Source organism: Dasypus novemcinctus, chromosome 31 (genome assembly GCF_030445035.2).
Source record: "Dasypus novemcinctus isolate mDasNov1 chromosome 31, mDasNov1.1.hap2, whole genome shotgun sequence".
Classification (NCBI taxonomy): domain Eukaryota; kingdom Metazoa; phylum Chordata; class Mammalia; order Cingulata; family Dasypodidae; genus Dasypus; species Dasypus novemcinctus.
This window is the reverse complement of record NC_080703.1, coordinates 7,674,659-7,685,304: the sequence shown is the minus strand read 5'-3', so window position 1 is coordinate 7,685,304 and position 10,646 is coordinate 7,674,659.

Sequence of the window (10,646 nt, the reverse complement as noted above, 5' to 3'; positions counted from 1 at the left end):
ACAATGTCTCTTAATTTCCAAAGAGAGCGTGCCCACACATCACCAGGAACACCAAATATGCTAATGGAAGTTTTCAAAACACATCTATTTTTTTTTATTTTTTTATTGACTTTGTAATAATATTACATTAAAAATATATATGTGAGGTCCCATTCAACCCCACCCCCGCACCCCACCTCTCCCCCCCTCCAGCAACACTCGTTCCCGTCATCATGACACATCCATTGGATTTGGTAAGTACATCTTTGGGCACCTCTGCTCCTCATAGTCAATGGTCCACATCATGGCCCATACTCTCCTCCATTCCATCCAGTGGGCCCTGTGAGGATTTACAATGTCCGGTGATTGCCTCTGAAGCACCATCCAGGGCAGCTCCTTGTCCCAAAGACGCCTCCACCTCTCATCTCTTCCTGCCTTTCCCCATAAACATCAGCCACCATGTCCACTTTTCCCAATCCAATGCCACCACTTCTATGTGGAAATTGGATTGGTTGTGTCCATTGCACCTCTATGTCAAGAGGAGGCTCAGATTCCACATGGATGCTGGATGCAATCCTCCCACTTTCAGTTGTAATCACTCTAGGCTCCATGGTGTGGTGGTTGTCCTTCTTCAACTCCATCTTAGCTGAGTGTGGTACGTCCAATAAATCAGATTGTAGGTTCTGGAGTCTGTTGAGGCTCAGGACCTGGCTATCACATTGTCAGTCCAGAGATTCAAATCCCCTGAATATATCTTAAACCCCAACATTAACTGCACCTCCAGCACATTAGCATGAAAGTCTTATGAAGGAAGATCCCATCTGAGTCCAGATTCATCACACATAAACACCATTTCCAAAGAGGGGCCATCTGACCTGGTAGTTAACCCCATCAGCCATGACCATAACTCCCATGGGTCTCTTTAGCCCTCAAAGGAACTAATATCTGGGGGTTGTATCTGCTTTATCTGTCTCTCTGACTCTGCTCAGTTGTGCATGAGGGCAATCCTTCTGCCAGCCTCCAGACTCTTTTTTAGAAACTCGTAGCCATATAAACTCATTTCTCCTTTCCATTTCCCCCTTACTTTAGGTCAAACAGCATTTTAAAGTCATGGTATTTTATGTAGACAGGGATATTCTGCTGATCCACATTGAACCTTCCATATAAGTTCATTTTCCAGTTGCATCATCAGTTGGTAGTTGATAGTGGTCCCTCGGTGCCAGGGAGGCTCATCTCCGGGTGTCATGTCCCACGCTGGGGGGAAGGCATTGCATTTATATGCTGAGTTTGGCTTTGAGACTGGCCAAATTTGAGTAACATGAAGGCTGACAGGAGGAAATTCCCAGGCACAATGTTGCTCTAGGCCTTGTTCTTATTTTAGGCTTATCAGCTCACAAGCATAGTCATTAGTATCAGGGGCTCACTGTTGAACCCTCACTCTCTCCCGGTCCCCTCAAAACACATCTTATAGTCCATCTCCCTTAGTTGTACTACAGGAGGGCTAGTTGAATTTTTTAAAAAGATTTATTTATTTATTTCTCTCCCCTTCCCTCCCCCCCCCCCCCAGTTTTCTGTGTCTATTTGCTGTATCTTCTTTGTTCACTTCTGTTGTTGTCAGGGGCACGGGAATCTGTGTTTCTTTTTGTTGCATCATCTTGTTGTGTCAGCTCTCCGTGTGTGCGGCATCAATCCTGGGCCGACTGCACTTTCTTTCATGCTGGGTGGCTCTCCTTACACGGCACACTCCTTGCACATGGGGCTCCCCTATGTGGGGGACCCTCCTGCTTAGCAGGGTACTCTTTGCGTGCATCAGCACTGCGCATGGGCCAGCTCCACACAGGTCAATGAGGCCCGGGGGTTTGAACAGGAGACCTCCTATGTGGTAGGCAGACACTATAACAACTGGGCCAAGTCTGCTGCCTAGTTGATTTTCTGACTCCACCTTCTCCCAGACCAAGTTTCCGATCCCAGCACTTTTAGGTAAATTGGGCTTTCTCGGCAGATTTGCCTTTCCTTTCTTCCCCAGTTTTCCCCAAGCCAGCTGGAATGCTCCTTAGCTCAAAAAAAAAAAGAGGGGGGGGTGTCAGGACCTGAAAATTGAACCCCCATCTCATTTGGCCCCTCTGCACCTCCCACCAAAACCCTCCAACTCACAGAGTCACTCCAAAACTGAACGGCTAGTGTATTCCCTTACCGCAGGGAGCACTGGATTTGGCAGAGCGCTGGATTTGGGAGTGGGAAGTCTGGGATATTGTCCGCTTGGGGCCTGTGGGTCTGTGGAAAGTGGGCTGCGGTGGCTTAGGGGTCATGGACCTGGGGACCATTCTTCTGGGGAACACAGGGCTTGGGAATGTTGCCACACTACTAACAGTTCAGGGAATGCCCTAGGGGGAAGAGTCCCACCTCTCCACAACTTCTGACCTCAGTGTTAGAAACCCACAATTCTACCCTTAGCAAGCACGACTTCTGTTCCAGTCTCTCCAAATCAATGTCCAAACACTTCCTGCCTTGCAAGTCCCCGAAACAGCCCACTGCAGCAAGATTCCAACTGTACTCAGCTGACCTTTTGCAGGAACAATTATGAAGTGCATTCACTCAGGTGCCATCTTGCCCCACCCATCAGCTATCATCTTTTAATATCTCCATTTGTTCATCCCAGCTTGTCCTTAAAGGGAAAGTACGTCTGCCTCATTATCTAAAAAAGATGAAGAAGTGCACTTGCTAGCTGTTCTTTAATCCTCCCCTGGTTAGCCATGTATATCACTTTGGCTGCTTATATCCTCCCGACAGTGAACTCAGACACGTGGTCTTGCTGGATTTGGGCAGGATCAGGTCTCGAACCTAATGCCAGGTTGCCTAAGTTTGTTTTTGCCTTACTTTTTTCCTCTGGGTGGGTAACAAAAGGAAGCATTTCTACCAACTACAAGGCACAAGGTAGAAAGTACAGTTAAGAGAATGCAGCACATATGTAGAGTATGTTGGAAAACCCAGTAACCCCCAAGCTCACTGACTCCAGGAACTCAGACTGGGTGAAAGCAGCTTCAACTAAGTCTCTACAGACCCTTCACACACCTTCCATCCTGTGCAAGACACCTGGTCATTCTGAGAAAGGTGTGAAGATAAGTCAGCCTGGTTGTTGTCCACAGCCACCCTGCTAAGGCCAGCAAGGCAATCCTTAGTATTGTCTTAAAGTTCTTAAGAACTCCAGGGGTGCCATGCTAAAAGAACTTGTCTCACAGCTGCTGGAAAATCTGGTGTGCTTGTGCTCCAAGTCACTTTACAGGTTGGGGAGGACAGAAAACCTCCCAGTATGGGCTCAGGGTTCCTTCTCACACACCACCACTGGCCAGGACAAGCCCACCACACCTGAGCTTCCTCCCACTGTGGCCTTCAAGCTTGTCCACTTCTGGCATGGTCACAGGGTGCCCTGGTCCACTGTGCCTGTCCACTTCTGGCATGGTCACAGGGTGCCCTGGTCCACTGTGGCCTTCACTTCTGTGGAAAGCATCACCTCCAGTATGGCTCCTACACACCTAGGTTAACAAGAAGCCCAAACCATGGCCAGTGATAAAGTTTTCAGTGTTTGGTACTGTGAAAACTGGATAGCTCTTTTGGTTAAAAATAAACTTGTATTTTCCCACTTCATTGCAGACAAAAGAAAATTCTGGATGGATTTTAAAAGGTAAGTGAAAAAACAGCTCTAAGGGCCTTTTAAACATCAAAGCAATGGGGAGAAATCAAAAAGAAAATATCAAACACTTTGACTATATGCCTTAGTCAACAAAAGGGGTACTGATGCAAAGTACCAGAAATCTGTTGGCATTGACAAAGGGGGTTTATTTTGGGTAGAAGCTTACAGTCACAAGGCCATAAAGTGTAAGTTATTTCCCTCACCAAAGTCTGTTGCCACATGTTGGAGCAAGATGGCTGCTGGTCTCTGTGAGGATTCAGCCTTCTTCTTCAGACTCCATGGTCCCAGCTTCTTCGGGTCTCAGCTGTAGGCTGGCATAAGGCTTGTCTCTCTGTCTGGCACTTGTTACTTTATCGGCTTGGCGGCTCTGGTGTTGCCACAAGGTCAACAGTAGACCATCAGGTTCTCTCTCTTTACAGGCCTCTGCCATGTCTATAGAGCCATCTCTGTTCCTCTGTGTTCTTCTCCTGTGTGTTTACTTCCCTGGGATCCAGCATCAAAACTCCAACTACTTCCTTTGCCATGTCTTTTTCTTAGTGAGTCCCTGCCCACCAAGGGGGTGAAGACTCAATGTCCTACTGACATGGGCCATTTCAACACCTGATCATAATTTAACAAAGTAAAAGTGAAACCTCTGAAGTTAATACAATCTATTATGCCCATAGGAAGAGACCAGTTTACAAACATAATCCAATATCTATGTTTGGAATTCATAAACAGTATCAAATGGCTATACTATATAAAAATTAAAGACATTTGAATTAAATTAAATAAAATCCAATATTTTAAGAAATGTAATACACCGTGGAGAGATCACATTATCTTTAACATACATAACGTAGGATGTTGATTGGCCGAGAGTCACCTCTTGCTGGCAGTGTTATGTCCTCTTGAAGGAAACTTTGTAGGTAAACCCCCAGATCAGAAGGCCCTTCGGGAACCCAAGGAAGCCCAAGCACCCCACCCACTCTTCTGGGATGATACAAGGTCAATTCTCCAGAGGAGGAACTTGGTCTCCTGTCAGGGAAAGTTCTGGAATCCAGACCCTCCCCTCTGAGGTTCAGAGTTACTGCCCAGCCCACTTGAGGCCATCTGGAAAGAAAAAAAAGATAACATGGTCCCCATCACTCACATCACCTCCATATGCCTAGTAAATTAAGGACTTAGAAAGAAGCTGGGCTCCTGGTCATTCTGTGGCTTAAGTCCTTCCTGGCCAGCCCACCAGTGGAACACATGTGTGGCTGGAGAAGAGCCACAGGGTCCAACACATAGACCAGGTCTTCAGACACGTGGTGGAGAGGTGGGAGGCACCTTCCTCTCTCACACCTGAAAGCCTGGTGCCAAAGGGGACAGGGCAGCAGGGCAGCCAGCAGGGGGCAGTGCTAACAGCAGGGGAACAAGGAAACAGAAGATCCTCATGGAAAAGGCTGGGCTTGTGCTTCCTCTGACCCTTCTGAGCTGAGTTAACCCCTAGGGTTCTTATTCTGAGAGAAAGATCCTAAAGGGGAAGGATGGACTCAAGAACAGAACATGCAATTACCCTACACTGAATGTAAGAGCTAATAGCACTTTATTTTGTTCCCTAAACTGGAGAAAATCAGCATAATAGAGTATGATATGCTACATTATTGAAAAACGCCCATTTCTTTTCCTAATGAGTTCTAAAACTCTCTTTAAAGTAAGAATGATGAGTAAGCAGCAATGCCTGTCCCTCAAGCCCTGGATTAGTTACCAGGAGCCTATCATAGCTCAGAAGAACTTCCCTTAGCAATGCTGGTGGAAGCTATCACAATCTTAGACAGCTCTTCTTTGTGGGGATTTCGCATATTCAGAATTTTGCAGAACAAAATGAAATTTTCTATCACAGAAAAATAAAGAAAAAAATATTCATCACCAGCCAGCCTCAGTTAGTAACATGACTATCCATTTCCAAAAACTAATCAAACAAAAATCTGCTTTTCCTTGATTTGTTTCACCAATTTTTCTTCTTTCCTCTTTTTTTCTTTCACTACTTTATGGATTGAAGCAGAATGTCATTAATAAAACCGACCCAGATTTACATGCTACCACAGAACGGAGCTTCTGGGTTTATTGGTATTTCATTATTACCATTTCTCAAGGGATTTCTTGTTTCACAGAGGATGTTGCTTTTAAAACACAAAGCAAAAAGAACCCCACTTACTTTTCTCTCTTGATGTCCATTTGGCCCTTTGTGTTTTGAGTATTATTGAAATTCAGTGTTTCCTGATACTGGTTTGGCCCTTGCTGTCTACCATCAGCTTTCCCTCAGAAAATAGCTGAGGTGTGAACAAAGTGCAGGGTGACACAGAAGGAGGGTTGCTGAGGTTGGTGGTGCTGGGGGTAGGAAACAGACGTGACAGTGGAGGAGACCTTGCTACTGCAGGTAGAGCTGCTGGCTGAGAAAGGGCACTTGGTAGGAGAAGCAAGGGCTTTCCAACAGTGGGAAGTGGAGCCAGAGACACAACCTCAGAGCGTTGTTCAGGATCAGCTGAGTGGTAGATGGCACCAATAGCCAATTCTCCTGCACTCCCGGCCACCCACAGGGGTAACAGTCCCTGCTCCTCTGCTAGGTGCTTGCATGTGACCAAGGAGCCATGTGTGACTCTTCAGGCAGAAGCATGTAAGCACCCATGGCCAGGAGCTCCAAAGACTTCACACTGAAAGGACAACAGCCTGACTGGTGACCCGCCCTCCACCTGGGTTCCTGAGACTGGACTGGGCAGAGCCTCCCTGCCACATACACAAACACACACACACACACACACACACACACACACACACACACACCTTTTGGCATGGGAAGTCTATCTTTACTTTTAGCTGCTGTCTCAGTTTGCCAGGGCTAGTCTGACAATGCCCCAGAACTGCTTATTTAAGCCCCCAGGTTGAAGGTTCTATCATGTGCCTCTCTGACAGTGGTCAGATCAGGAAGGAAAGGCTTGGCCCAGTGGACCCAGTCCTTAGCAAAAGGGCACTGACCATCACTAGCCAAAGCCAATTAGTCTATGGGGTGCAGCAGTGCTCCAAAATGTATTCACCAAATACAATGAATGTGCCACACTAATGAAAGAGGTTGTTGATGTGGGAGGAGTGGAGTGAGGCGGTTGGGGGTATATGGGAACCTCTTATATTTTTTGAATGTAACATTTTTTGTGATCTATGTATCTTCAAAAAATACAGCTAAAAAATTGATAGGGGTGGGGGTGGGGAGTGGGGTATATGGGAACCTCTTATGATTTCTAATGTAACATTTTGTGTGATCTATTAACTTTGAAAAAAGATAATTAAAAAATAAAAAAATAAAAACAAAACAGTAATTAGAGCTCCACCGACCCAGGGCTTACTGTGAGCCACTGTATGCGCACTAAGCACATTCATTCTCTTAAGTGGTCCATGAGGTCAGTTCTGTTTGATCTGTCCTAGAATGGCAAAGTGAGACAGAGAGGCTGTGACTTGTGAAGGCTCCACAGCTAGTCACCACAGAGCTGATACTTCCACTTGGGGCTCCTCAGCCTGGGCTGCTAACCAACACACTGACTACTGTTAACTGTGCTCCAAGGAAATTGATTTAGGAAGAATTTGATCAGCTTTAGTACAGAGTTTGATCAGCTGTAGTACAGAATTTGCCCTCTTTATGACCAATGATCCCAAGGTCAGAGAAACTGCTCCTGGAGCCCTGGAGCTGATCAGATACCAGTGCCCATAATCCCAATACCATGGTGTGAACATTGGTTCAAATAGACTTTGAAATGCCTTTTGCTGTTCTTGTTGCTTTTAAGGCTCTTTTCTTTAGATTTTAATTAATATTTATTTCAGTTGCATCATTTCCTTTTGGCATGCACAAAGCCCCTGGACTTGAATTTGCCTGTAACCTCAGCTAACCAAAACTGCCCTGAAATGCTTTAAACACATAAAATCCCATTTGAATGCATGCGTTCTAAAGACAGTTACAAGACATTGTATGTCCTCCCATGGCCCACTGGGTGGACTGTGGGAGAGTGTGGGCTATAATGTGGACCATTGACCATGAGGTGCAGCGGTGCTCAGAGATGTATTCACCAAATGCAATGAATGTCTCATGATGATGGAGGAGATTGTTGCTATGGGGGGAGGAGAGGGGTGAGGGGAGGGGGGGATATATGGGGACCTCATATTTTTTTAATGTAATATTAAAAAAGTAAAGACAAAAAAATAAATAAATAAAGACATTTCCCATTTTCCAGGAGGCAATAAGGCATTCGAGCAGCAGTCAGAGACTTTCTTTCTGGAGGGCCAGGGGGGAACTCTTCTGGCCCTGTGGGCTCTGCCGTTATCACTCAACCCCAATATCCTGCACAGGAAAGTTAGAGAAATGAATGGGTGTGGGTGTGTTCTAATAAAACTTTATCAAAACAGGCAGGCGGCCAGATTTGGCCTGCAGGCCTTAGTTTGCCGACCCTGTCATATAGAAAAGTGTGCTTATGGCTCATTCCTGATGTCCCACCAAGAGATAGAGCCCTGGTCACTTCTTACCTCAGGGCCCCTCTCTGGCCCTTGTTCAGTTAGCCCTGGAAGGCGGGGCCATTTAACAGACCGCCAAATTCTGGAAGGAGACACTGAGTCTTCAGGCTCACTCTGCCCTTCTCCCTCTTGGGCCTGGCCCGCAGGGGGCAGGGGCTCTGCTCTGCATTTCTACCACATTTAAGCTTCAGAAGCCACAAGCCCCACTGTGCAGTATTCAGCGGTACCTTCCATCAGTGACATCCCATCGAGGAGCAGTCTATAGTCCACCTTATGGAAAGGGACTCCTCAAAGGTACAAACAAAACGGTGTAGTGTGAACTGTCTGTTATTCTGAAAATCCAGATGAATTTTATATTCTCTAGATAAAGAAGATTTGAACAACTTCATACACCAAGAGTCTTGGCTTTTTGACTATTATCTCATGATGGCCACCAACTCACTGGCAGTATCATAGGTACCGTAGACTCAAAATGTAAACCCCACTTAATAAGTGAAACTATTTACAGTTGTTCAAAAGCTATTGCTCACAGGAAGAAAACAGATGAGGTGTGTGTTTACAGGTTAGGAACCTTTCCGTTCCACCCCTCTCCTGTTTTAATGGCCAGCAGAGACAGGTACCTTGTCAGACAGCCCCAGAGGTCCCCTTCCTCCATATTGTTCTTCCACACGCTAGAAGCCAGGCAGAGGGGTACCTCAGATTCAAGAGACATCCCGGGGGGCAGGCTGAGGGCCATGGTTGCTTCAACCGGAAACTACGCTTCTGTGTGTGAAGTGAAGCTCATGAGACTCAAGGGGCCTCCCATCAGTACTCGAGCGAGAGTTGACCTGAACTGGGGACTCACCTGGGCACCACTGATTGTGGGTGGCTAGGAGAAGAGGAAGGAGGCATTTTGTGGGATTATTTTATACACCATTAACTTCCTTTCCAATGGAATCTGTGTTCCACGTTATGGGTTGAGCTGTGTACCCCAAAAAGATACCTTGAAGTCCTAATCCTGGGTACCTGGGAACACGAACTTTTTGCAAAAGCGTTATTGCAAACAGAATCATTTAAATTGAATGACGCTGACTGCAGTGGGTGGACACTTAGTCCAGGATGGCTCTTGTCTTTAGAGGGGGGTGTGGACACAGACAAAAGTGGGGGCCGGGAGCACCATGGGAAAAGAGACAGAGCAGGCCATAGGGTGACTGAGGAGGCACTGAAAACCCAAGGCTTGCTGGCCAAGGGACAGGCGCCCCAGCGGCCAGGACTGACACACCAGCACGGCCCACGCACTTGCGGCTTCAGCCTGCCGGGCTGAGAGAGCCGTTTCTGGTGTTTTTAGCCACCCAGTTCATGGCACTTGTGACAGCAGCCTGAGAAAAGTGAGGTGTCCCTCTTCTGGCAGTCCCATCCCTTCAGGAGGCCTGAGGGATAGCCCATGTGCCCAGCTGTCCGCCAGGCTGAGGGTCCCCAATCAAGGCTTTTATCTAATCAGATGCCCTGAGGAACACCCTGGGGACGGACAGAAACAATGTTGAAAAGAAAGGAATGGGTGACCTGGACAACTCTGAACACCCTTCTCTTCCTTCCTTCTGCCCTCTCTTGGGGGCTTCGGCTGCTTAGACCCCCAAAGTCTTCCCACCATGCACACCTTCCCAGAGGGGCCGGGCCAGATGGTGCAGACCTATTCCTGGTTCTCCTTGTCGGTGGGAAGGCGGCCGGAGGGTTCCAGTGGCCCAGGACCGTCCATCAGCCTGGTTGCTTATTCACGGCCCCGGGAACCACCGCACATACTGCTCAGGGGGCCGCATCCTGCACACTGGATAGCCTCGGGTCTCCCTTTCTAGACTGTCCGCGCCCACCCGGATTGCTGCAAGGCCCCTCCAGCCCGGGGGAGGGGTGCCTCTGTGTCTCGCAGTACTAATAGCTCTGCTCTTTCGGGTCCAGGCGCCCATCTCACCGACCCTGCTGAGCAGCCCCTGCCCCCTCCACTCCCAGGCGCCCCATCGAGTCTTCCTCCCTGGTGAGCACTCCCTCCTTGCTCGCCCCCCACTTGACCTTCCCGGTAGCCCTTTCCCACTATGATGTCCTGCTCCCACCCCCACAGAAGCATCGCCCACCCTGCCGGGGTCCCGCCCCCACGCCCTTGCTTGGCCCCCAGATCCCTTCCACGCGGTGCCGCTGGGTGTCCAGTCCCCGCTCCGGGTGGCACAGCCCTGCCCCAGCCCCTCCCTGGCAGGGGAACCCTGCCCCCAGCACCGTCTCACCCCCACCGCGCGGTGCCGCCCCTCCCGCCTCACCCGGGTCTGGCGGGAGAAGTAGCTGCTCTCCTTGGGGTCCAGGCGCCACAGCGGGACGTAGCTGAAGGCGGACTGCGCGGAGATGGGCGGCGGCCCTGGCGTGCCCCGCAGAGTGGCGGCGGTGATCTCCTCCTCATCCGCCAGGCCGCCGGCTTCCAGCTTCTCCGCCC